We start from the raw sequence: 5,438 nt of genomic DNA, 5'->3' as shown, positions 1-5,438 counted from the left end.
GTCTTTGCCAAGAAGGTAGACTTGAGAGTAACCAAGTCCATCGAACCTTGTCGCAAATTGTGTAACTCGTCCCGGATTTTATCAAGGTCGGAAGAAGTTCGGTACTCGTTAAAGAACTCCTCTTTGAACTCATCCCATGACAAGCTCATACATTGTTCCTCGCCATACAATTGAATCTTGTCATCCCACCACAACTTGGCTTCTTCACGTAACATGCTAGACCCGTACCTCGTTTTCTTCTCGGGAGGACATTCACTAGTACGAAAAGCCCCCTCGATATCGGAAACCCAACATGTACTCTTCAACGGATCCCTCACCCCATTAAACATAGGAGGTTGAGCATCCTTGAAGTTCTTGTAATGGAAGTCCCGCCTTCCATGTCCACCGTTACCATCGCTCCCTTCACCACGAGGGTAAATGTTTCTAGCCTCGAATGCCTTTTCGATCGCGGCATCCACTCGTTCGTCGATTAGTTCGGTTACTTGCCCATCAACCGATTCCTGGAACACCTTTCTAACATCCTCGAGAAACTCCACTTTATAACGTTTAATGATGGCCTCAACCTTAGCCGTGAACTCGGAATCGTCGCTTTGATCACCATTATCATGTCCGTTCCTCGTCTTCATTCTAAGAAATGAACTTGGTTAGGAACGCAACACAAGTAAATCACATACACCGCCACGAACAATAATCACATCACATAAGTATGCCAACGTTCGTGCATCCCATCTAGTCCAATACTTGTTGTACATCACTTGCATGACTTGGCTTGCAACCGTAATAATGGTCGCGAAGCATTATTACGCTCACATGCCATGCCGAACTCATGAATACAACAATCATCTCGCTAGATGTTCAACACAACACAACATGATTAGTAACACATAATCAACACGTAGTTAAAGCACCTATTCTCAAAGGCACTAACTAGAAACCCGATCCGACCCGTAATCCTACAAGTCCCGCATAATAGCACACACAAAAGTCTAAGTCTAGGCGCCTATCTCAAGTCACCTAAATCCCTTAGACCATGCTCTGATACCACTTGTAACAACCCAAACCAACCCTCGACCAAACCCCGTGAAAATACAAACAAAAAAAAATTTTGCTGTACAGTGACCCCGCGCGCCGCGCCCCCTATCTGGCGCGCCGCGCCAAAACGGCCTGTCCCCGGGCTTTTTAAATGCGAAAAAGGTAGACTCGTTCCCGACACTTTCATACGAAACGCTTTTTACAACACATTAATATAAGTAAAACTAACATGATTACTTAATTAAAACGAGCTTTACATTGCGGGGCCCACATATGCCCAAATCCCCCTTTTAATACAAAATACAACTTCGACCCAATGAGTTTAAGTTCCAACAAACTACGAGCATGATGTTGGGGATAAACTACCCAATCCTAGGTCGAATCCAAGCAAGCATCAAAATGGGAAAATCATCTAATCCCGGACATACCCTTGCCACGTCCGCCTTCGAACCTAAAAATGTAAACAACGAGAGGGTAAGCTAATGCTTAGTGAATGCAATACTTATACGCATACATACATAATCCAATTACTTGCATACACCTACACAACAACACAATAATATTAGCAAACCGCAATAACAAATAAACGATTAATCGTACGTACAACAAGTCAACATCATTAGCATAGAGATCTCAACAATAATACATGCCAAAAACGAATACGTACAATGCTAATAAAATTACACATCCCAATATACCCAATGTCGACAATCGACTCGATGGTGGCCGACGAAGAGTAGTAGGTCAAAATCGTTAACTACTCATCACCCATCGCACGCGTAAGTGGCCGACGAAGAGTAGTAGGTCAAAATCGTTAACTACTCACCACTACGCACCATGAGGCCGACGAAAAGTGCAACCGAAACGTTAACACTTACCTCAATCACAAGGATGGCCGACGAAAAGCGGAACCGCTTACCATCCCACGATAAGTGGCCAACGAAGAGCGAACCCCTAAACGGTTAACACTCACCACTTACCCAAACACACATGTGGCCGACGAAGAGCGATAGGTCAAACGTTAATCACTCGCCACAAACTAAATATACACATGTGACCGACGAAGAGTGATAGGTCAAACATTAACCACTCGTCACATATCCAAACGCACACATGTAGCCGACGAAGAGTGATAGGTCAGACATTAACCACTCGCTACATATCCAAAACGAATATAGCCAACGAAGAGCTATCCACGCGGATATCACTCACTATATTTTTCCCAACTCAAATGTGGTCCACTAAAAGTGAATCCTAACGGATATCACTTACCACCCCGCACACAAGCAACCAAATTATATACATAAGCGTATAAATATTCCACTCACCTTGAACACTTGAAGAACGTATCCGCGATCTTACTTCTTCCACCGACTTCACGCAAATCACCTACGCAAAGTTTCAATGCAAATAAGCTACACGAAATGCTTATCCGACTCAAACAACACTTATGTTCTTCTAGAACATCATATTGACCAACTTTAACCAAAGACCATTTTTCGCTCGAAAACCTTCATAATCACAAATGACTTGTGATTATGCCTCAACAACATCATTTGAACATGGTTTGGTAATTCGATCACTCATTTAAACACATGACCCGCCCATTTGGTCCTAAAGTGTGTTTTACACCCTAATATGCATAAAACGATACTCACAAGTCCAAAACTCATGAAATCACTTCCCGCGTTCCCGAAATAGCTAATCTTAACTCTTTTAGCCATTAAACGTCATTTATAGGGTTGTTTACTCAAAAACCCATTTTGACCTAAAACTAGTCAAAACACCAAATTGTAAGTTTACACCCCTAATCACCAACAATCCAAGTAGCTAGTGATTTCATCAACTAATTTAGTTTTACAAACCCAAAATATCATCATCCAACCCTAGACCCACCAATATTAGGGTTCTTGCACTAAAACTTAACCCGTTTACCCCAAACTTCCAAGAAATAGGTTTTACATCTACTTTAACACAAACCCTAGCATAATAAACGAATTAACACAACTAAATCCGAATTAGGGTTTTACCTTTTGAAGAAAATGAAGCTAGTACAACAACAACACAAGTAATGAGCTTAAACTTGAAGAATCCAAGCTTCTTCTTCCTCTTCTCAAGCTTTCTCACTCTACTCTCACTCTAGAACTTGAGGTTGAAGATGAGAGTGTTTGTGGACTTGAAAATGATCCAAAAGTGGATCTAAAACTGATCTAAAAGCCACAAATCCGTCCACAAGTGAAAGGACCATAATACCCTTCATTTAGACACTTAAAATGCTGAAAAAAACGCATCAGACCCATTCGGCGCGCCGCGCCAAAAGGTCGCGCGCCGCTCCACACTGCAGGTCAGATTTCAGAAACTTGTTTTGGCCATAACTTTTTGACCGTAGCTCCGTTTTCGATGAACCAAATATCGTTGGAAACGTAATAAGATATTCTTTCCAATGGTAAGGCTTTGAAACATCAACTCAAACTTTATTTGGGGTTGAAAAGATACGTACACACTTTGTACCTCAAACAACGTCCAGTTTTCTTCGACGTTCGAGCAAGCAACACGTACCTGCTTCGCACACTTCATATACGCATCGTACACCATAAATACATTATGTACAATAAATATTTAGGTCTTACATCTCTCACTCTAGAACTCTTCCTCTTTCTCTAGATGTGGATGAGAGTGTTTGTGTGGGTGAGAAATGAGCTCCAATGGAGTTCTAGATCAGTTTTGGTGACCCTAAACCGAACCTAAATGAAAAGACCAAAGTACCCCTCATTTAAGCCTTTTAAAAAGGCTGAAAATTGCATCAGCAGCAATCGGCGCGCCGCGCCAAAAGGTGGAGCTCCGCTCCAACCTGCAGGTCAGTTTTCAGAAACTTGTTTTGGCCATAACTTTTTGACCGTAGCTCCGTTTTTGATGAATCAAATATCGTTGGAAACGTAATAAGATTTTATTTCCAATGGTAAGGCTTTGAAACATCAACACAAACTTTATTTGGGGTTGAAAAGATACGTACACACCTTGTCACTTTAGACAACGTCCCGTTTCCTTCGACGTTCGAGCAAACAACACGCACATGCTTCGTACACTTCATACACGTATCGTAAACCATAAATACATTACGTACAATAAATATTTGAGTCTTACAACTCTCCCCCACTTAAACTCGATCACGTCCTCGTGATCTTCTCCACTTAACCAATCCGGAACTACTCAACGGCCCTCAATCCTAAGTTCCAATCCGAACTTTCCTAGACAATTCTTCCCAATGAATCACCTTTAACAACAAAATCGTCACCCGCGATTTATCAAAACCACTATCCGAGCACTAAAACCTGCTCTTTTCCCCATATCGGGAAAAACTCAACCAACCTCGTACCGAGATATCAATTCCTTAGCGTACCTTTACCAAGGACAACGCTAAAAGTGACCAAGTCTCAACCTAAAGTCAACGATCCAAACGTTTGAAGATCGAACCACATGAATCCTTACGGATTACACTTACCACTAAATATCCTTTGTAGTGCGCAATACAACCAATATGCCACTATCCTAACATCATAAGCAACGGCTAAAACCAAAAGCGCCCAAAACGACTATGGCAACGCTAAACCTAAGGTGTACAAAATCGACTATTGTCACACCCGTAACAACATGTGAGCAAAACACGGCTATCGCCTCACTAATCCCACGACATGGTCCCCACGACCCCACCATCGGCGTATAAAACTACCGTTAGTTCACAAAACATGGTCCTTACGACCCCACCATTGGCGTATAAAACAACCAATAGATCACATATCCAACAACATGAAGGCTGGCAGAAAACTACACGCGACCCACTTCTCAAATCTCAACACCGGATGAAGTCAGCGGACCCCGTCAGCGGTCATGCTTCGCCGATATAACACTACACCCATGATGAAGTCAGCGGACCCCTAAGGTCAAGCTTCACCAATCAACGATCCCATGATGAAGTCAGTGGACCCTGAAGGTCATGCTTCATCAATCACCAATACCATGATGAAGTCAACGGACCCCGAAGGTCATGCTTCATCAATCAACGCCCTTTTGGCCTCGAACGACGAGTAGCATAACATCGCGCTATGCTACGCCATAGTGAATCCTAACGGATACCACTAACCATTCACACAATCAAGCAAGAACCACCTATATCAAACATAGGCACAAAACATTAATTCTCTAAAAGAGGATCCGATACGCACATCCCTTAACCGAGGGATTTTACCTTGCTCGCCATACCCGTCCATTATCTCTCAACGAGATTTACCACATTACCACCTTGGTGATAATTCAAATCCTAAATCATAGGTACAATTTAACCGAAATTGTACTTTACCACAAATCGACCAAATCTAGGTCCCGACACAAATTTCGGATCTACCAAA

Source organism: Rutidosis leptorrhynchoides, chromosome 9, assembly GCF_046630445.1.
Source record: "Rutidosis leptorrhynchoides isolate AG116_Rl617_1_P2 chromosome 9, CSIRO_AGI_Rlap_v1, whole genome shotgun sequence".
Taxonomy (NCBI): Eukaryota; Viridiplantae; Streptophyta; class Magnoliopsida; order Asterales; family Asteraceae; genus Rutidosis; species Rutidosis leptorrhynchoides.
This window is presented reverse-complemented; position numbering follows the sequence as displayed.